Here is a 23,145-nt window from a genome sequence, read left to right as displayed (position 1 = left end):
GAGGTCTTTCACGGATGTGTTTGTGTGTTTGTTTTCATTTGTGGTTTTTTTATCCCCTTGCTTATAATGGCTTCAGAGCAGAAGGAGTTCAGTTCCTAAAACAAAGGACGTTTCTTCCTGGTTTTGCACCCCTGAGCTGTCGTGCAGAAAGCCTGACCCCGCTACAGACGTGACAGAGGAAGGGGAAGAGACCAGTCTCTCTTGCCTCCATGTCTTGGAAGGAGAAGTACCCACCTCCCACCACCGCCACCACCACACCGGGAGAGAGAAAGTAAGGAAGGGTCCCAAGGACACCAGTCACTTTAGCATGTGATTCACGGTCCCTAAGGAGCCATCGTTACGATAACACGGCAGCCAGAAGCATGAGGGCTGATATTTAAAAAGACGGTTTGAGTCTCTCCCTCTATCTATAGTTGATACTACAGCAGGTTGCAGAAACTCTGAGAGATGCCCCAGGAACGCAGTTTGTGGGTGAAGGAGCTGAGCTAGGACGTGGTCTTTGCTAGCTGTTGAAAGACTGGCTGAGGGGCTCAACAGGGAGAGCGTGCCCTTCCTCCTGTTCCTGTCAGCTCCCTCACCTGTCACACTAGAACATTCCAAGGACTGCTCAAGCTGAGGTTTTCAGAAGAGAAACCAGCCTTGCCAAGACAAGGAGAAAAAAGACCAGAGAGTTGCCAGTGGGAACTCACGCTGTGTCTCTGTGACGGGTATAGCAGAGCTTGAGAGCAACCCAGAGGGCTCACTGTCCACATGTGGCTCAGCACTGCTCACTCCGTGGTCAGCTTATCCTACACCAACCTCTCATCCCCTCAGTTGGGTTGAGGCTTTTCAGACCAGGCCCATTCATTCCTTGAGAATTCTCTCCAAGTGATATGTTAGTTGTAACACTGCCTCTGGCTATGTACTTGCTAAAAATGCTGTCCTTAAAACCTGAAGGCTTTTCACCCACATCACCACCACCCTAGCTATTTCCGTTCTTCCTAGCTACTGTGCAGATCCATGCCACAGCTTAAATCCCAACTCCGGCCATCAGTTCTGCAAATCTGGTTTTCATATGGCAACCCTACTGCACACCTGCAACGTATGAGGCACAGCAGTAGACATTTTAAATGTGTTTCATTTCATTCTTAGAACGGTTATGTGACTTGAGTATTATGAGTCCCATTTTACAGAAGAAACAGAAGTGGAGAAAGGTAAAATTACCTTCCCAAGGTGGCAAAGCGAGTAATTTGCAAGCCCCTGATTTTAAAAAACCCAGGTCTATCTTTAATCAGAGCCTGTGCTCCTTCCCCTGTGGTGCACGGCGTCCAGACGTCTGCTCAAGCCACAGAGTTGCCTGTGGCCCCTCACAAGCGCCTTTCCTCCCTCCTGCTGCAGCTGCTAGAGGGGGGAGAGCCTCCCTATTGTTCAGACTTGCTGCCACTATTGTTGTGCGAAGAGAATGACTTCCAGATTCAGGGCTAACTGGATAAATCTCACCCGCCCTTGGAGACTCTTCATTTCTTGCATCCTGTTACCAGTTGCATCAAAACAATAGCGTTTGTGTGTCGGTGGCTATTCGATATACCCTCCTTTGGGTTGTCAATGAAAGAGATCAACTAGATACCAAACATGTATATGCTAGCACGTGTTAAACTCCACCGCTGTCCCAGGAGACCTGTCCAAATATCAGCTATAATGCAAAGATGACTTAACCAGACTGTGAACGCGAAACCAGCAAAGGCTCTACAGAATTCTGTCCGTGTTTTTAAACATTGGAATTGTCGGACATTTTGTTGTTGATTCACGAGGATGATGAAAGCCTTTTGTCTTGTGCACGCCACCTCCTCGTTTATACTGGTAGTCCGAACCTTCTCTTTAGAACAGGGGCCTGGGTTTGTCCTTACTGCACGTTCCCCTGCTTGCTAGGGGTTATGACTCTAGCTCCTAGGTGGTCACTGCTAAGTCCTTGAGGCACGCATGAATCATGCCTTTGCCCTCTCCAGGTCCTGAAGAAATGGAGAAATACACGAGGGCATCAGAAAGAGGTCCTGAGAACACGCGTACGGCTGGCTACCTGGGTTGGTGTGTGGGGACCGACCCTGGGGCTGGAGGAGTTTTGCACTCCTTCTCTCTGACTCACACCAAGACCTCTCTTCAACTGTCTCAACAGGTGGATAACCCAGGCCTCTCCCTTCCAGGGCAGAGCCAGCCACGGCGGGCTCACCACTTGGAAGAGGCAGGAGCAAGAGGAGGATGTACGCCAGCTTCGGGCTATCGAGCCGGAGAAACACAACCACAGAGAGTGTGGGAGTCTGAAAAATATGGCTGCCAGTTCCTCCCATCCCTGTGTGCACATGCCCTTGCAATAGGAGGTCAGCCTGCGCCTCTCAAAAAATAGACCTATTTCTCAACTCTCTGTTGAATCTGGGCTGCCCTTATGACTCACTTCGGCCAATGGAAAGTAGTGGAATGACATTATGCATCTTCTGAGCCCAGACCGAAGGAGATGTCTGCATTCTCTCTCTTGGAACCCAACTGCCAAGAGAGGAAGCCTCAGCTAGCTTTCGCCAAGGACGAAAACCAGTGTGCCCCAACTGTAACCTGTGAGCAACATCATCCAGGAGCAGCCAACACCCAACCAACATGCCAAATGACCACAGGCACACGAGCGAACCCAGTAACACCACGGAGAACAGAGATAACAATTTCGACCGAGTCCTGCTCCCATTGCCAGCCCACCAAATCTTGACCAAATAAACTAATGCAGGAAGAGAGACCACCCTCAGTAATTACTAATTCAGCCCCACCAATCAGATAAGGCTCTCTGGTGTAAGAGTAGTGTGGCTCTTCCAGTCCTGTCCATGTTGATACAAAAGTTGGGTGTTCATGCTTTCTGATGGAGGTATAATACTCCATTGTATATACAGACCACATCTTCCTTATCCATTCATCCGTTGAAGGGCATCTTGGTTCTTTCCACAGCTTGGCGACTGTGGCCATTGCTGCTATGAACAATGGGGTACAGATGGCCCTTCTTTTTACTGGAAGAGATTATGCTGAGTGAAATAAGCCAAGCAGAGAAAGTCAATTATCATATGGTTTCACTTGTTTGTGGAGCATAAGGAATAACACGGAGGACATGGGGAGATGGAGAGGAGAAGGGAATCAGGGGAAATTGGAGGGGGAGATGAACCCTTAGAGACTGTGGACTCTAAGAAACAATCTGAGGGTTTTAGAGGGGAGGGGATGGGGAGGTTGGATGAGCCTGGTGGTAGGTATTAAGGAGGGCACATATTGCATGGAGCACGGGGTGTGGTGCATTAACAATGTGTTCTGGAACAATGAAAAGAAATCTAAAAAATAAATAAAAATTAAAAAAAAAAAAAGAGTAGTGTGGCTCTACAACGGTTTTCTGAGGAAACATGCTGGGTGGGGTAATTTTCCCACTGCAGTGATGAACCCTGTTCCTTCCACGTGTGGGGAAGACCTCCAGAAACACAAAAAGGGGACTCTCTAGGAACTGACCTTTACTCAAGGGGCTAATGAAAAGTAGTGTATTCATTTCCTATTGCTGCTGTAATAGAGGAACACTAACTTGGTGGCTTAGAATGGCACAGAGGTATTAGTCTACATTTCTAGAGGTCAGGAGTCTGAAATAGGTCTCACTTGGCTATAATCAAGGTACCAGCTTGATTTTAGGGGCTGTGTTCCTTCTGGATACTCAGGGAAGATTCTTCTGCTTGTGTTTTCCAGCTACTAGAGGATGCCCACATCTCTCGGCTTGTGATCCCCTTGCAACTTCCAAGTCAACAGTGGCTGGTTGACTTTCTCCCAATGACTGACTCTTTGGCCTCCCTGTATCACGCTGAAGGATCCTTTTGGGTCCTTCAGGGCCCACCAGGATGGCCCAGGAGACTCTCCCTATTTTAAAATCACATGAGGAACAACCTTGAGTCCCCTCTACCATGTAACAAACCCATTCTCAGTTCCAGGAACTTGGACTTGGACATCCTTACGGTGTGGGGGGAGGAGTAGCAGGAGTCTGTCTAACACAAATAACAATCACAGAGCAGCATTGCGCTCCTCAGAAGCATTAACCCTCAGTTCTCCACTTGCACCTCTCCTAACAGTCTCAAAGTACATTAAAAATAGGGTAAGTAAGACACCATGTTGTTTTGACATCTCGGAGTTGATCATGTAAGACACAAATGGAACCTTGTTGAAAGTAAAATACATTTTCTCTCTTGTTTCAATCCGATAGTCCTGTGAAGGCCAAGTTGACAAATGGCCCAGCTCCCCTCTCAATCATGTTGCCAATAACAACACTGAAATGGTGCTTGGGGCCTTCAGGCTGGACCCCATCAACAAGATGGGCCTCACAGAGTAAGAGGCAATCTGTCTTGGTCTGGCAGATGCTACAAGATTTCTGATGGCAATGACGGGGAGAGCATACTACTCCCCCTGTTTCCGGCAGTCTACGAGTGGTGGGAGAGAAGTGACACAGAAGGCTTCCCTGCCAAAAGCCAGGAAAGGAGATGGGTGCAGTGAAAGTACAGAATTCTTCTGCCTGCTGGGTCATTTCCTTCCTTAACAGAATGCTAGAAGGATGATCATAAAGAGGACATCTGTAGATGAGGACGCATCTCATCCCCTGAATGGTGCAAGATACTAAAGGTCATCTCTACCACGGTGATGGGCATGTATCCACCCAGGCGCCATAAAAAAAAAGTGAGAGGGGAAGTACCACGTTGGGCCTTTAGAAGACATGTAAGGGAGACTATGGGCCAATCATGCTAGCACCGCTCTTGAGTGTGTGTGTTTGGGAGGTTGGCTGAGCGCAGACACACAGGAGACCAGCAGCAGACCTGAGAATAGGTGTCTCAACGTGTCAATCAGGATAACTGAACAATGGACTTTGGGAAAGAAGTCAATGCCAAGACCGGGTGCCAAAGGGAGTCAGAAAAAAGAGTGTGTGATCCAGCTACCCCCCCACCCTTGCCAGACATGAGGCAAGCTATTTAACTTGGTTTTCTCATCTATAAAGTGAGGATGACAATAAATATCCTGTGGGAGACTGTTACACCGCAGCGCCCAATGAGTCCCCTCTCCCTGTATCCATGCCCTGGCCTATCTCCCTCCCCACCGATGCTAGACTTCGCCATGTGATTTGCTTTTGACCAATGGGGCACCATTGAACGGGACACCTACAGGGGCTGACAACGTATTTGCGCACTTCTTTCAGAAGACTGCCACCACCATCTAAGAAACCTAGGCTATCTGGCTGGGAAGGCCCCATGGAGGAGAACCCAGATTCCGCCCCCGCTGCAGCCCCAGCTAATCACCAGATAGGATGTGACCATCAGAGAGTCACCATCTGGGACCATTTTACCCTAGTGAACCTCGTGGGCAGATGACTGCAATGCCACAAGTGACCCCAAACAAAACCAAAGCATAACCAACCCCCACCAATTTGCCGGAAACCCATAACATTTGTAGAGATGATCCCTTGTCTGTTGCACCATCCAGCCGATGAGATGAGCCTGTGTCACTGCCTCGTACACATGCCCTCTTTCTAATCACCCCTTTAGGGTTCGATTACATGGAGAAAGTCGCTGAGCAGATGGAAAAGTTCTGTGGATGGATCTTTAAGCCATCTGTCTCCTTTTCTGGCTTCTGGCAAGACAGCCTGCTGCATTACTGCATTCACTGCAGAATAAACTTGTTGCATTAAACCACTAAGTTCTGGGATGGTTTTCTGTGTAGCAACAGCTCACTGATACCGGCTCTTATTGGGATTAAATCAGATATTGCAAAACACACAACACAGCTCCCGACACAGAAAGTCCTCCATGCACAGTGATGATCCCCGAGCCTCAAGTTCAAGTCTATCTAATCCCACCTTTTACCTGTTACCCACACCACTGCACTCACCTTATTCCTTTCTCTAGACCCACTCCAACAAATAAAATAATCTCAGGTCATGAAAAATCATAGGCTTGAATCTTGGTTTCTTTCTTTTTTTTTTTTTTTTTTTTTTTTAGTGTCCTATAAAATTATTTTCATGTACTAAAGCAAAATAATTAAAAACTAGATAGTGGTAAGAATCTTCAAATGAAAATCAGTAGTCCCTTGTCTTGTGCTCCTACCCCCCTCCCCATCCGACCTCCCATTTTAGGAGGCCTGCATTCCACGCATACCAAAATCAAGTGAATACTGTACATGATAAAAGTGAAAACTGTGGACACAAATGCAAAAATCCTTAACAAAACACTAGTACACTGAATCCACACTATACAAAAAAATATATAATACATCATAGCCGAGAGGGTTTTATACCATGAAGGAAAGGTTAGTTTGACCCTTGGAGATCAGTTCATGGAGTTCATCATGGCAGAAACAAGGGCACCCTCAACGGCCTACACACCAGTCTCCAAGTCCACTTCTGAGAAATTCAACCTGAGAAAATATGCCAAGTACTGATGGCTTCAGCAAGGATGTGGCACCATTTGATCGAGGTTTAGAAGGGGTTTTGGCCTATCAATTGAGGGAAGACCGTCAGGGCACAAAGACCAGTGAGGAGGCTGGGGCAGATAAGGGGTCTGAGAAATGGCTGCAGAGTAGGGCCAGGGAGGACACGGAGCAGGAGGAGGAGGGCAAGAGGCCGAGCGGGAGGTAGAACTGACACGATCTGGACGCTCCGCAAACAAGGACAAGAGGGAGGACGGGAGGGAGGAACCCAGGCCATGCTGAGGTGCTGAGCCTAGAGAACTCTGCGAATGGTGATGTTTGTCCCAGGAAGGAAAATCCAATGGAGAAATTGGGTTTGTGGGAGGGGGAAGATAGCCCTATGAAGTTTGTTTGTGCTCCTTGACTTCTCTGAACCTTTGACTCTTCTTCTGAGAGTGATTTCTCCCAGGGCACACACCTGTGCAGGGCTTCATATCCTCCATCATCGGGCCTCTGCTCCTCCCTCCCCACTCTTCCTGCCCCCTCCTCCCCTGCCCATCCACACTAAGCCTCTTTCTGGCCTCAAACCCAGCTGATGCCCCCATCTCAAGGCTTTTGCCCTTAAGAAAGCTTCCCTCCGAGTTCTTCACATGACTGCCTATTTCTCCTCACCAAGGCTTCACCTCTTTGTCACTGGCCATGGAGGCCTTCTCTGACCTTCCTAGGCTAACACAGCCCCTCCCGCTGGCAGTCAACCCACATCAGAGTACCCGATTCATCTTCCTGGTGGTGCTTAGATGCACCTTCAATGACCTGATTCGCTTCTGCTGGTTCTGTCTGCTGCTACTGGGAGGGAACCCCTGGAACCCCAGGAATCAGCTTTGCTTGCCACTGTTCTCTCAACAAGGGAACGCTGCCTGGCATCCAATCGGCCCTCGAGAAGTCCAGACTGCCTGACTGACTAGCAGACGGCAAAACAGACGCTCAGACCGGGACAGCCACCTGCCGCACAGATGCCGAGGAGTTTTCTGGCATCCAGGACCTCCAGGGCTCAAACTGGGGAAATCCCGGGCAAACCTGGGAACTCACACCCACACCTGCTAACTTGCTGGTGCAGTCAGAGACTTCCCATCTCGCATCAGTGTCTGACACAAAGGAGACCAACAAGAAGTATGTGTTGAGTGAATGAATGAATCAATCAATCAATCAATCAATCACATAAATGAGTGGCTTGGGTCCACTAAGTAGAAGACACACCGAATCACCCTGTGTTAGTTCCTTGGTTTGAACCCTTCCAACATCACACGATGGGTCAGCCCATGCATCTTGGCATCCCACACCTTGAGTGAGAATGAAGTCCCCAGGCAGTCAGCTGTTGGTGCCTCCAGTCCCTCCCCCGGCGAGCTGCAAGGTCTTGGCCGTAAAGCAGAGGCGAGCTTTGCAGGAGCTCAGATGGGCTCACAACGTGGGGCCGGGGAAGACCCAGATCCAACCCAAACCGAGAGTCTGGACAAGTGGCTCCCATACTCTGGAAAGTATTTGCTCCTTGGGGAATTTTGTTCCTTCTCATTTGAGTCTGAACACAAACACTACAGTCCTGCACGGAGAGATGGAAATGGGCGAGAGGCGCAAAGAGAGGTCGGGACGCCTCCTCTCCCCTCGGGCCTGGTGAGATGCTGAGAGAACGGAGGAGGCAGGTGTGTGTGCCCGGGTGGCACAAGTCTGGGGCTTCACTGGAGAAAAAGGGAGGAGCAGGGGAAACAGACAGCTCTGGTAGTCAGGTCCTGAGCCAAGAGGCCATGGACAGCACCTTCCCATGTGGGACACAAAAGTACACAGCCTCAGAGTTCTCTATAACAAGAGACGGGGAGTGTTTGAACCCAAATAACCCGTGTCTGAATCCCACCTCTTCCAGGTAACACATGTGCAACCTTGAGCCGACTCTCTAACCCCTCTGGACCTCAGTTTCCGCATCTGGAAGCTGGGCTCTCTCGGACGACAGAGAGCGTGGACACTCAGCACGGACCAGGCATATGTAAGTGGGGGCTGTGGTTATGGTCACTATGTTATAGGTTTACATCCAAGGGAAAGCTTCTCGGGCTAGGGATGATAGGTGGTTCTGTCCCTGAAGAAGGAGCAATTACTAATCCAGCCGTGCTTTACGAGCGGGCTGCGGCATCCTGGCGGCAGGTGGGGAGAAATGAGGCCGGTGGTTGGGGATGCTTCAACACAGACTGCCTGAGCCCTCCCCCAGCCTCCCGTAGGAATCCCTGACTCCCATTTAGACTTAATAGGCCTGGATTTAACAAGATAGCTATTATACTTTAAATACACACCAAACGGCCAGAAACGCGACGCTCACTGCGAATGAGGAACGAGAGAGGCCACCTCTGCGGCTGCACTGGTGAATCTCGAGCCCAGCTTTGAATAATTAATTTGCCATTTTGATAATACACAATGACCGGCCTATTAAGCCAAGAGTCCTGCATTTATTAAATGCTAACTTAGTGGCAAGCAAACAAAACCTGAGTCAATAGTTGCCTTTGCCAGTTATTAAAAGCTCCTGTCCCTGAGGACTTGTGCGGGAGGCAGAGCACGTGATGGGCTGAGGCAGTGAGGAGGAGGGGCCGTGGGGGCGCGGGAGGAGGCAGGTGGGGACTCAGAGGCTCACCCCACTCAGCAGGCAGTGGCGGGGGGACACTACTACTTGGACCAGCCCGAAATTCTCCACCAGCAAGGAACCACCCTTGTGGCAGCCAGCCAGAATATCTGCTTTTCCTTTGGGCTTTCTGCAAGCTAGTTACTGCCCAAAGATGGGGCTTAGAGGCAGGAAAGGTGTGTAGAACATGATGAAGGTCCCAATCTGAGGCCCTCTCATGCCACAAGCAAGGGAGAACTAAAGAACACAGCCCTGCATTCTCTCTGGCAGCCCAAGATAAATGGGAACAGTATGGGTTTTGAAGAGGGACCAATTAGGATGTATCGACAGCGCGTAAAAACAAGGCCAATGAGAAAAAGTTTAGATATTGAGGAATGTCATTCTTGCCCAATAGGAAATTCAGAAATAGACAGGTTTCTCAGTTGGGATTAGACTCAGCTGCATAAAAAATGCAAATACCAGCGCCTTATACACAATAGAGGTTTATATTTCTCTCAAAGGAAAGAAGTCTGGAGATAAACAGCCAAAAGCTGGTATGGCAGCTCCACAGTCAGCAAGGACCCACACTCTCCACACAGCCATCTTTCACACGTGGCTTCCATCCTCAAGTTAGCCTCATGGACACAGAATGGCTGTCACGGCTCCAACCATCATGTCCACATTCCAGGAAGTAGGAAAGTAAAGAGGGGCAGAGCAGAGGCCCCTTACCACTTTCATTAGCTACCTGCCTTGAGTCTGGGGCTACCTCCAGGAGTCTGGAAAATGTGATTTTGTATCTGTGTACGTTGCTACATCCATCAGTACAGATTCTCTGTTGCTAAGGAGGAAGAGTAGAGTGGGTACTGGCAAGGCAATTAGCAGTTCCAGCTGCTGGAGGTTTCTAGGATGGGCCATTTTGTGATTCACCCACCGCCAAGGACCCGGGCTCTCTCTTGGCTCTGCCATCTTGGCCTTTGTCCTCAGACTGATAGAAAGGGCTACGCAGCCATTCCAAATGTCCCATGCAGATGGGATAACGTGGTGAGGCCAGGGGGGCCGGGAGTGGGGCCAGCATGTGGAAGCTGGGCTCAGAGACCAGCCGGAGCATATTCAAGCTCCGGACCTCAGGCAGTGGACTGAAAAACTGCAAGCTGAGCTGCTGCTTCTCTGTCGTGCCTGCCTTGTAGGGGGTAGTGAGGGTGCAACAAGGCTGGAATGAGATCACATTGAGATCAAGCACGCGTGGGTGTAATTCTACAGTTTCTGGAGCTACCCTCTGCTCCACGCCTGTGAGACACAAGTAATGCCACAGGTCTTCGCTGCTCAAATAAATTGAATCCTGCCCAAGCTCCCACTCACCAGATTGGAAGGAATCGCAGTCATCACAGTCTTGAGGCCTCCCCTCCCCAGGGTTACCAGGTCCAGGAGGGACGTTCACAAAACCGTCCCTCCCAAGCAGGAAGGAGTCCCGAGTGGCTCGGGCTCCTGCTTCCTTTGCTGCTATGCCTCTCACTGCCACAAATGACTGAAAACTAAGACCACTTCTGACAGGGACGGGGCAGGCACGCCGCGCCGGACCCTCCACTGCTCTACGTCAGTGAACTTGTTCCGTGTCACAGAGCTTCTCTGGGTCCCCGGCCCTACACACACGGTGCAGTGACACCACTCCACGCTGCTTGGGGCTCCGCTCACCCGGTCCCTGCTCGAGCCAACAGAGCCGCTGAAAGAGGCAGTTCCCTGGCTGACTCGCTCCCTCAGAGCCCAGCAGAGCCCTGGAGGCCCCTAGCCTTGCCCCCGTGACCTTGGTGCTTCATGCACTGTCTTCCCAGCACCTTGTTAAGCATCCTCCTCCACAGCCTCCTCCCCTAGCCATCGCCGCAGAGGAGCCGCTCTAGAGGAAACCCACCCACCCACCCTGAGCAGAGCTCACAGTTACTGTCCTGCTTCTCAATTTGGGAAACCTGCCACATACACCCCCCCTTTGCCATTTTCCTCTTTTGACACCATCCACCACGAACGTGGACCCCCTCCTGCTCCGGCGTCCCAAACTTGAACCTGACGGCTCTGTAAGGTCCCTTCCACCCCGCCCCCATCGTGCAGCAGCCCTACGGGTGGGAGAAAAGAGGGGTTGACACCACCACTGCCCTTAGAACCGTGACGGACTCAGACAGCCTAAGCCAATCAGCATTCTCTAGCCTACCAAGCCAAAGGAAACTCGCCCACCCACGTCGGTGAGGGGCATCTTCCTAGTCCGTGGATTCAAATGTTAGTCTCTTCTAGAAACACCCTCACAGACACACCCAAAAATAAGGTCTCACCAGCTCTCTGGGCACCCCTTATTAGCCCATCCCCAGGCTCCTGGCTTTTCCTGATGCACAAGCCCCTCCCCCCGTCCTTTCCATCTCTACGGCACCAGCCAAGCTCACGCCCTTCCCATCTTCATTCTTGGCCCACCAGAGCACTTCTGAACGGTCGCGCGTGTCATCTGCCTTTTGACAGTCTAGTACCACGAAGCATGAATCATTCCCTCTCAAGCACCCCCTTGGTCATTCCAGTCGCCTCCAAAATGCGTGCTGCGTAGAATGAATTTAAGCACACCACGAATATCTAAAAACATTTTAAAAAGAAAAAGAGGAAAGTTCTCTTTCTCTTCCAAATTCCCTTTCCCCCAAGGTTCCCGCCGGTGGGAGTTAGATATGTATTCCCCCGGACCGTCTCCTAGGTATACATATGTGTTAGATTCCCCCCACCCCCAACCAAGCACGGTAGAGCTTTACTAACCTGACTACACTGCAAGAGGGACATGCCCTGACATCACACGAAAAAAAAACCATCCCTATGTGATTCCTTAGGGCCATGTTCACGCGAAGTAATGGAAATTTAAATTCAACGGCCCTGCTGGGGAAGTGTTCTCAAGCCCACAACTCCCATTTCTGTTGCTGTTTGTATTTTGGTGGCATCGTTCTCTGCTGGTTTAATTAGCGCACGGTAGCATCTGAAGCAATGTCATTTCTATTCCAGTTATGGCCGGAGGCAGTGAGCGCAAAACTCACAATATTTTTAATTCCAATAAAACTACTCAGTCTAGGGGCGCCTGGGTGGCTCAGTGGGTTAAAGCCGCTGCCTTCGGCTCAGGTCATGATCTCAGGGTCCTGGGATCGAGCCCCACATCGGGCTCTCTGCTCAGCAGGGAGCCTGCTTCCTCCTCTCTCTCTACCTGCCTCTCTGCCTGCTTGTGATCTCTGTCTGTCAAATAAATAAATAAAATGTTTAAAAAAAAAAACAAACTACTCAGTCTAATGGTCCTGTTCCAGAAACCTTAGAGGTTAGAACACCCAGCATCTGAGGCTGCAGACGGTGGTGGGGAGGGGTCTTAGAAGGAGGGCTCTCACAGCCGGGTAGGAGCCCCTGTTGGTTCATTGAGCCTTGGTCTCCCAACCGTCCCCCAAAAAAGTAGCCTCTGAGGCTTGGCTTAAACATATGTTATGATGGTGGTGGCTTGGGGAGAAAAGATTGTATCAGAATTCCCATTTTGTTGTAGTTAAGGCGTCTCAGCAGTCTCATGCTGTTGACTAGCCAGGGATGGGTGGCTGAGCTATTGGTTTTCCAACATAAGGAAGGGGGGAGGTCCCAGTGACCTGGTGACATGCAGGTCCAGGCTTCAATCTGGCTTTACTGCTTAAGAACTGGGCCCACTCAAGGGACATACTGAAGCTCTCTGAACCCTGGTTTCCTTGTTTATCAACAGGGGTTTAAAAAAAACCACCAAAAAAAGATTGTGGGGATATGGGAGCTGCCTGGCTCATAACCAGATGCGGTCAGTGGGACCCATTCTTAGTCTACCCGTGGTTTTCAGAGATGAGGCTCCTGCCTTCACATGAGTAGTTTCTGATGATCTCCCCCCAACAATGCCCACCCTTCGAAAAAACAAAAAGGCACCAGGAACAGGTGGGTGGCTGGGGAGGGGATTTGCAGACACTGGGAAGGATGCTCAGGGGGCTCACAGGAGGCAGCCAAGCCGAGGCTCTGGTGCTGCTGTTGCCAGGAGGCATTGCAAGGACACAAAGCATCCCTCCGGCCCCTCCTGGACTGGCTGCCCTCCCTGCTTCTCACTTTTCCCTAAAGCTCTCAGGCTCTGGCTGGCCGCCGCTTTTCCCGGGAAACACAGATGGTCAGCATCGAAAATGCAGGCTGGATCTGAGCTCGCCTTATATGACACGGGCTAAACCATCCCTCCCTAGGACGACGAAACGGTCTCTCTCTTCCTCTCTCCCGTCTCGCTGTCTCTCTTGCTCTCTCTCCCACACACGGAATGTACCCTGCATACCCCCCATGAGCTTCATCATCCCGCCTTCCAACCACCGTAAAATAACAGCTATTGGGAGAATCACAGATGTCCTATTCCCTTTCTTTACCCTGACAATAAAGGTCTCCAAGTCCCGTCCGAATCGGAGAGGCATCACTGCACAGACTCATGGAAATGGTGGCTCTGCGGACTGTGGGAGTCAAAAAGGCGAGGACAGTTGTTGCGTGGGTGTGTTTGCCACCACAGTCAACGCTGACTCGGACCCAAGGCAGACGGCACCTGAGATGTGTCACTGGGCACATGAATGACAAATCACTCTGCTTCATTTTGACTTTTATTGGATCCAGATAAGAGATGCCTAAAATACGCGCTGGTGAGACTGTGCAGCCAAACTCTGCTTCGTTCATTGTTGGAGTTTTCTCATTATTATTTGAAGAGTAAGCGAACCTGGGTGGCTCAGTCAGTCCAGCCCCCGACTCTTGGTTTCAGCTCAGGTCGTGGTCTCAGGACCCTGGGATGGAGCCCCTGCTCCGGCTCCACGCTCAGGACTGAGTCTGTTTGCCCCTCTCCCTCTGCTCCTCCCCCTCTCTCGAATAAATAAAAAATCTTTAAAAAAAAAAAAAAAGTCATGGGCGCCTGGGTGGCTCAGTGGGTTAAGCCGCTGCCTTCGGCTCAGGTCATGATCTCAGGGTCCTGGGATCGAGTCCCGCATCGGGCTCTCTGCTCAGCGGGGAACCTGCTTCCCTCTCTCTCTCTCTCTCTCTCTCTCTCTCTGCCTGCCTCTCTGTCTACTGTGATCTCTCTCTGTCAAATAAATTAATAAAATCTTAAAAAAAAAAAAAAAAAAAAAGGTCATGTAAGGCGATAATTTGTCAAAAGTCGAACAACACGGAAGTGTGAAGGGGATGATGGTCCAGCCCAGAAGGGCTCCCTTGGAGACCACCTGCCCTGTCACGTGGTAGAAGCTGGTTGAGCCAGTGCGGAGATGCTGGTTCTGAACCAGACCCAACAGGTTCACTGTCTCTGGACTGTGTGGGCTCGAAAGGGCAGCGCTCGGGCCTGAGACGTCTTACACCTGCAGTCCAGGAGAAGGCCCTCCTGCCTACCTTACCTAGCCAGGGATCCTTAGCTCCTGTCCTTCCCAATCTCCAGTTTCCGGTTCTTCCGTCGGTGACCTATTCCAAGCTCCTTCCACCGGATCCCACTTTTGCTTCCTGACTTAGCCCATTTCCATTGCTTGCCACCCAAGGACCCCAAACGGATTCAAGTGTAGCAGGTATACATTTTACAATCACCCAAAGATGGGGAGTACCAAGATGTCCCATTCTGTATTCTTCTCTATCTGATCCTAACTTCCAACTCGACCCTCCGTGCACACCCATCCTTACTTAGGTGACATGCTTCCTCCAAGTACTCTAGGACACATAAATTAAAAATGTATACAGGAAAAAGTCAATGTGCCTCTTCTCTCCACACCCCACCCCCAATACACACACACACCATGAGGAGTAATGCTACAGACGGTTTATACGTACCCTCCCACACATGTCTCTTTAAGGCTGGGTGTGTGTCCCGTAATACTAACTGAATGCCTACGATGTGCCAGAAACCATATCAGGACTTCTCAACTACTGATTTACCTGCTCCCATCATCTCATTTAATTCTCACAGGACCCCTGTGAGCGAAGCATTAACACCCCATTTTACAAATAAGAAAGCCCAGGCAGAAGGACTTCCAGGTAGACCAGCGCCCTCACTGATTCTAAGGGGCATGCAGAGCTGTCAGCACCCCTAACTAAATGACCCTCTCGGTGGGAAAACATGGCAAGGTCAAGGACGCTCCTTTAGCCCGTTGGCTTGGTTTTGCCCTGGGTGAGCAAGGGTACCATGTGGGGGCAGAGAACTGAGAGAAAGCTTTTTGTTTTATACTATTGCTTCTTTGCCAGTTCTGGGTTGTTCTATGATTTCCCTCCCTACCTCAAAGAAGTCACTTAGAAAAAAACCCAGTGATTGGGGATTACCCCCACTTTCACTCTTGACGCCCTTTGGTTAAAGCCCCTATTTATCCTCTAGTTATTTAACCAACAGAAAGAGACAAGCAAAGAAAAAGATTTCAAAGCACTCTGTCTCTTTTCCCTCAACCCCTCTGATTGTTCCTTCCCTCCTCCTTTCTGTCACACATGCCAGCAGGAGAAATGGAAAGCATCGCTTAAGGGGAGAGGAGCTTTTAAATATTCTAGCTCTTTAGGAATCGTCTCTGGGTTCTTCTTTCTGCCCTCCTTCCTGGAGTTTCAGTAGACATTGTAACATACATGTAACATGAACAGGTAACCACGTGGAAAACCAGGATAGAGACAGAGTCTGCAGATGTGAACAGAACCGAGCAAAGATAGACCGCCATGGGAAAGCTCTGATGTGGAAGTCAGGTAAAGTGTGCTCAAGTTCCAGGTTTGCCAGGAACTAGTTGTTCACGTTGTGTTCATCCCACAACCCTCTGTAGTTCAACTTTCTCTTCCATCAAAGAATAGTCACCCACGCCTGTTCCCTACTCCTCCCTCACAGGCTGTCGTAAAAATCCACCAGACTGGCATGGGAGAGCGCGCTCAGCAAAGCGACAAGGAGCCATATAAATATATCACCATCATTAATCCTCAGCCTTTCTCCTGCTACTCCTTGGGCCCATATTGTACCTAAAATGCAGCCGCTCTTTAAACTCAGGCAGGCAAGAAATGGCCTCTGAGGTGCTTGCTTCCTTCTTCCCTCAGTCAAAATGAATAGGAACCAGAGATATTCAAGAGCATGTTTCGGTGTCTGGTGTTTCTGGTCTGCGGCAGTCTCAGAGTTGGCTCCTGGGAGAGGAGAAATTACAGTGGGCAATTCTCACGTGCGGCACTCAGGCGATGCTGGTTCTGAGACAGCAATGGTACAGTCCGCGGGACCATTATGAGAGCCAGCTTCTCTTCTAGCCATTCTTGGCAGGCCAGGTTTGGAATTCGTCAACTGTCACTCAGCAGAAGTCTCCTGAGCCAAGGGTTACTTGTTACAATGCTCCGGTTTTCTCGTCAGTGAAATGGGGGAATAACAACTCCAGGACAGGGGTGGGTCTTAAAGCTTAAGTGCACAGAAAGGGCTCAGCACCCTTCCTTATGCGTAGGAAGTACCCTGGAGAGGTTATGTCCACCAGAATCCCTTTCCCAGTTTGATCGTGAGAGGAAACCTTGACAGTCTGGAACCTGAGGTCCTGAGAAAACCTGAACGGTGAGAGTGGCCCTGGGTTACATGAAACTTGGGGCAAATCTGCCCGTTTCTCCACAAAGACCCAGGAAAAAAGGCAGGAGGGGAAGGACAACTTGATGTGACACCTTCTACCCCCAGTTTGGAGAGCCCTGCAGATCTTCAGCAAAGTCACTAAAACTCATATGTTTGGTCCAAGTGCATTTGATGGACGAAAGGTGATTAGGACACTGAACTCCGCAGCCATGTCCACGTGCACCGGGGCCAAGGCCACAAATAGGGAAGCAGGAAGCAGACGCAGAAGGACAAGCTTGAGGACCAAAGCTCCAGGGATCCTCAGAAATAGAGGGAGAGTTTCTTCACCCTCCCAAACCACAGAAAGGACACCGGATAGAGATGAACTGAATGTTGGAAAAGAAGGGAAGGTTCAACCAACAAGAGAGTCACACCACGGCCATCATCCTCATCATCTCGATCGCTGCCACCACCACCGGACGTTATCATTCATCTGCTTATGGGATGCAGGGAACTGATTAGGCAATACCAGCTGGGGCCCAGGAAGCTGGCACGTTCCTAACCAGGGTTGCGCTGCTGAAGCAACCCCATGTCCTTGTTGAAACGTGAAGCTATGTCTCCGTTCTCTGGTCCCCACCAGCCACCAGCAAGCATCTGTTAGTTACCTCTTCTGGCCCTTTTTCAGTCCCCCAGCGATGACTTTTCCCCTTTTCCTAGGGCTGCAAGTCCCTCGCTTTCCTGCCCAGGCTGCTCCCCATTCTGACGACATGCCTGTCTGCAATGCAGCAAGCCCCCCATTATGAATGACACACCTGCTGGCCATCATTTCAATGGAAATGAATTTTAAAAAGCGGTGAAGGAATATATTTTCATTTGGAGTTAAAGCATCCATTTTTTATTGGAGTTTGAGGCTGGTCTCGAAGAGATGGCAGAGGAATGGCTCTGAGGCTAATAGAGCTAATGATTATGATGGAGATCCCAGGAGCGGGTGAGACCTCACTGGCGGCCACCTCCATCCGGGCTTTGCTGCCTGAGCTACGTTTTTCTTCCTTTTTTTTTTTTCCCCCACAGCCCCTTCCATTAACACCCGCCGCCTATGATGGAACCATTATGATAACATCGCCCCTCTCGGAAGCCTCAATTGGTCTTGACACATTATCAGCCTAAGAGCTCAGCCGCTGCGCACGAAGCCCTATTTATAATAACCTTTGGCAGAAGCCACCCAAATAAAACCTGGTGCTTATGGGCCACCTTTCATCTGAGGAAATCAGAAAGCTTTACAAGCTTAATTAAGCTTCAGCCTCTGTCTGACGGAGGAGATATGCTGGGGCCCAAGGAAGCAGAGCCGGAGCCGCACGGCTAATCGTGCGCTAGGTAAGGCTCTGGGTGGTGAGGAACAAAGAAATCCACAAAACCAGCCAGCCACACCTCCTTCCGTGGGAAGTGTTTGTTGAGTGAATGTGTTCAGACGGGGCGGGGGGTGGGGGGGAAGCCATAGGTGAGTGAGGAAGGGGACCATGCGGCATCTCTGACCTGGGGGTTCTTAGTCAAGGGAGGGGGCCAGGGAATTGTGTCTTGTATCAAAAGCGGATTAAGCTAATCCCACATACTCAAGTGCTTTTAAGAATGAGGAAATTGAGCTGCAGAAAGATAAGGTAATCTGTCCATGGGCTTGTGGCTGCAGAGCTCCCCTGGGGATTCCCTTCTCCCCCAAAGCCTGACCTGCAAACTTCCCCCACCCCGTTTGCCCTTCAAGATTTAGCTTCACCTCTGCGTCCTTGGGGCAGCCTTCCTGGCTTTCCCCGGGGAATTCACCGCTCCATCCTCTGTGCTCTCGCGTAGTTCATATTTCCGTAATAGCTGGTGACCGCCTCCCCTTTTCAGATGAATGAACAGACCCAGAGAGGTTAAGTGACTTCCCGAAGACGGAGCAGTTAGTCAGTGCCAGCCTTGGCCGGGCTGCACGGCACATATCCCTCGAGGTGTCACCATGCCGCCGGCCCAGGAGCACCCCTGTGATGGGAGACATCTGCGTATGTGTTTGCCCCGCTCTGGTGTATAAGCTTCTCTGTGAGAGGGGTAGCTTTTAGGAATCTTTTGGCTGCAGAAGAAACCCCCAGCTCAGAGTACGTTCAACCACGTGGCAAGTGAGAGTTGACTACTTTGAGGGCTTGGTGCCATTACCAAGGACCATGTTCCTTCCATCTTTCTGCTCTGCCATTGTCCACGCATCTGCGTAGATCCCCTCACACCCCCCTATGCCGTGACCATCCCAAGCCCAAGCCCTCGAACCTGGATCTGAACCATGAAGCAAAGGGGCCATATCTTGTCTGTGTCTTCTGGCCAGAGTATGGATATCTTTTCCAAAAACCTCCCTGGGGACTCCAGGTCTCACTGGCCAGAATGGTTTTGTAAGTCTATGCCTAAGCCTAGCACGGGCAAAGGAACTAAAGGCCCCATGACTGGCTTAGCCTGATCCGGGTCCAGCCTGGCTTCCAGCACAAGGCAGAGGAGGCAGGACGAAGAACTGGCACAAAGAAGGAAGGGAAGAGGAGGCTGAAGAGAAGAGAATTGACCAAAACTCCCGACGCGGCGTTAAGGACATGAGCAAAGCCAATGACCCGCTTACTGTCTAGTTCTTGGCCTTCCGCATATGAACAAAAAATGGCAGTTGAGTTAGATTACCAGCAGAGAAAGAAAACTTTCATCCCTAAATGCCCAGCCCAGAATTTTTACCCCCACACCCTGTAACTCGAGTGCGACACTATGGGACTGAGATGTGTGTCGGCATCAGCCTTCAAATTCACTAAATTAATTCACCAATGCTCTGACCTTTAGATTCTTGCTTCTAACACCAGTGGCTACAGGAACCTTTTCCAAAAGCAGGTCAGAAAGAGAGCTACGTGGAATAAAGAGGTTCATAAAAATGTTGGTCTCACCGTAAATTACACATGTCTGTCAATCCTGACTTTCTTTCCAGAAACACAGAGAAACACAGTGTGGTCTTAAAAATGGGACTCATTCAGGCTGGCAGATGAGTTGCAAAGGCTATCACACTTCCTGGTCTCCTTCTAACTATCCAGTAGGATTTACCTGAAACAAGGTGTGCAGGTACCCGCCTTTGACAGCCAGGAACGTAAGGATGGGCTCATTTAAGCATTCCTTGAACTCGTGATCTAACAGAGACATACCAAGGAAAACGATCTTCAAGCAGGAAAATAATGTACCCGAGGGGGACAAAGAGTGGAGAGGAGAGAGACCCAAATAATAAAACTTTGGACCAGAGACGTTAAAAAAGCTGCCTGGGGTGACAGAGCGAGTCATTTCACGCATAGAATTACACAAATACTGTTTTAAGTGTGACCTCTTTGTCCTTCAAGCACTGCCAATAAGGGGACTAATTACACCCTCAAATAAGCTACAAGATTTGTTACTATTAATTAGTATCAATCGTTAGGTGTTACATAAATGTAACTAACAGTATTAGTAACACCAATAAGATTATTATAATGGCATTTTCCAAATGAGTATACCGAGGCACAGAGAGGCTGTGTGACTTACTCAAGGTTATACACCTGGGAAGTTTTAAACCCAGACAATTTGGTATGAGGGTCTGTTCTCTTAACCGTTTCACTTAGCAGCAACCCCAGAGAACATTTCAAAGCAAAATTTAATCTGAATTGAGTCTACTTTGATTAAATGCAATAATTTTTTATATCTGACATTCTCCCAGTATTTTTTTTTCTTGCAAAGGGTTTGTCCTCCATCATTCTGGAATCTCAGCCCTGTTGTTTACATGCTGTATGACTTGGGGCCAGTTGCTGACTAAGCTTCGGTGTTCCCATCTGTAAAGTGGGGACATTCCTATTTGTTGAAAACGTGTGTGTGCCAGATGAAGCAGATAAGGCCCTGTGCTAAGCCCATCCTAAGCTCTCGGTTGGTGTTTGCCACCAGCATCGTAGTGATTATAAATGCCTCACTAGCCCTTCCTAACAATCATGTTAGGTAGGCAGGATTTATTAGCCTCGTTTCTCAGATGTGGTAAACCTAAACTCATAGAAGGGAAACAACCGGCCAGAAAGGAAACAGCCAGAACACGGACAAGCCAGACTTCGGAAACGTTCCAACTCCGAGCCTCCTACCCAGCTCCCAACCCTCAACGTCACCCCCACACTCTTTCCCAGGAGGCACTGGGAATTAAATGAGCCAAACCATTCTTCCAACAGGACTACGGAAAAATTTGAAGCAATTAGAAGTCAAGGCACAGGGAGAAGCTCTGAGGAATATGAAGAAAGTTTTCAAGGTGAAAATAGGTTTCTAGGTAGGGACAGATGAGCAGCACCTTCCCTCCTTGCAAAGCAACTGCCAGAGGCACCGAAGGGCCAGTAGTTGGTTGCACATGAACAGTGCTATCCCAAGGAGCCCCAGCGGCTTGGCCATGAGTGGGGGAGGGGAGTGTCCCCAGGCTGGGAGGTTAAGGCAGGTGGGAGCATTGTCATCTTATAAGAAAAAGAGAGGAGTGTGTTTAAAATGGCATTCCACTTGGGGTTTGCTTTCTGGTTTTGGTTTGGTTTTAGTCCTTTGGTGCCTTTCTTGATTTCTATGCACTTGCTCACGATCCTATTAGTGCATCCATTGTGGTACACAGTGCCTGGGATCTGCAGGCAAAGAGCTCTGATAAGGTCAGTCATTTTCCAAGAGATAAGATCTTAGCCGACTTCTATAAGACTCAGTTTCTTCATCAACACCAGGAACATGATGGAAAGATTCTGGGATTTGGAGATCTGGGTGGGAGGCCAGCCCTCCTAGAATGAAAGTCACACGTTTCCTCTTCCTACCTTATGGGGCAACTTCACCGATATTTTTTCCTTTTAAAATGAAAGTTCTTTTAAAGATTTTTATTTATTTGCCCGAGAGAGAGAAAGCACAAGTGAGGGGCAGCAGGCAGAGGGAGAAGCAGGCTCCCCACTGAGCAAGGAGCCCAATGTGGGTCTCAATCCCAAGACTCTGGGATCATGATCCAAGCTGAAGGCAGACACTTAACTGACCAAGCCACCCAGGCGTCCCTAAAATGAAAGTTCTTATTTTGTATCTTTTAGTAGTAAGATGGTTCTTTTAAATCAATACATGCCACTTGCAGAAAATCTCGTTAGCATTCCAATGATTTATTCAGCAAACTGTTATTGAACACCCACTAAGTGCCAGGCACTGTGCCAGGCAGGGCTGAAAAAACAGACAGGAGGGACTCCTCCGACAATGACAATGAACCATCCCTTGTAGTTCTTTACAGCTTTTGTTGACAGCTAAAGAGACAGAGACACCAACTACTCTGGATTCCCCCACAGCACCTAGGACAGGCCACGGGCTGTGGAAGCTACATCATCTGCTCAGAATCTAGCTGAAATAATGAATCATCCTCTTAAACACGAGTACAAATTTCTCTAATTAGACAATATTCTATTATGCCCACAAGGTGGCGATCTTGCTTACAGTTTACCCAAGTTAAAGCACTGCATTCAAAAAAAAAAAGATTCTCAGAAGTTAACCCAAAAGATAAAAAAAATCAAATTCAATTTATTGAGCACCTATTTAGTGTAATATACTATGTTAAGTGATAAGAGAAATAAAAGGTTAAGAAATAGTAGCCCCTGTCCTCTAGGTTAACATAGAGGGTGAGGAGCTTATACAGAGCAGGAACAGTATCTTTTAATGAATTACTGTGTTTTGATGCCTACATATGGGAGCCATAGTGACCACAGCATCAGATAAGATCTATAAAAGGCATGATATAGCTGTGCCGTGTGAAACAGATTCAACAAAAGACCACACTTCAGCCAATGTGGAAACACTTGAGGGTATATGGGGTCACCACTAGAAGGCTCCAGATGTGGTCGTTTGATGCCTCCATTCAGCCACAAACATTAGGGTGTCTGCCCTATAGCTCTAAACATTCACTCTTTGGAGAATAAAATATAATCAGTGCCAGCTGATGAGCTAATAAAGTTGGAAACCCCCATGTGCACCTGATGGGGGATAAAGAGAAAAGAAACACATGTAAGAAAGCAGACTTCTAACTCCTGCTTCCAGGAGGTGGAGTCCATCTCCGCCCCCAATCTTGCGTCTTACCTGGCAGTCTTGGTTTGGATCCGGGACACAGTCCTGCAGAGAGGGAAGGGGGGAAGCCAATTCTTATCCAAGAGCCTTCTTGGTGGCTTTGAACGGAGAGGTGGCTGGAAGACAGTGTGGTTTGTTCTGTCATTGTTTTTGTTTTTTTCTCCTCCACCCTCCCTACCTCCTCCAACCCCCACCCATTTATTTTTCCCTGAAACCATTAAACCAGCAAGTCAAATGTAACATCGGGACTTGCCCCCCCCCCCCCGCCTTTGAATTGAAAATCACATTTGGAGGGGCGCCTGGGTGGCTCAGTGGGTTAAGCCGCTGCCTTCGGCTCGGGTCATGATCCCAGCGTCCTGGGATCGAGTCCCACATCGGGCTCTCTGCTCAGCGGGGAGCCTGCTTCCTA

General features: G+C 49.5%; 1 protein-coding gene across 2 annotated transcripts in view; it reads right to left on the bottom strand.

Moving 5' to 3' along the window:
* Nucleotides 1-23,145, bottom strand: part of PAMR1 (peptidase domain containing associated with muscle regeneration 1) — a 151,059-nt gene that overhangs the window by 126,044 nt on the left and 1,870 nt on the right. Inside the window, exon 2 of one of the 2 annotated variants that reach the window (XM_059405696.1) lies at nucleotides 22,749-22,852. The gene's annotated coding sequence lies outside the window, so the exon portion shown is untranslated. Of the gene's footprint in view, nucleotides 1-22,748; nucleotides 22,853-23,145 lie in introns of those variants that run through there. The other variant, XM_059405687.1, reaches the window with a different exon arrangement.

This window comes from Mustela nigripes, chromosome 1, assembly GCF_022355385.1.
Source record: "Mustela nigripes isolate SB6536 chromosome 1, MUSNIG.SB6536, whole genome shotgun sequence".
NCBI classification, from domain to species: Eukaryota; Metazoa; Chordata; class Mammalia; order Carnivora; family Mustelidae; genus Mustela; species Mustela nigripes.
The sequence above is the reverse complement of the archived record's forward strand: the minus strand, read 5'-3'. Positions and strand labels throughout refer to the sequence as shown.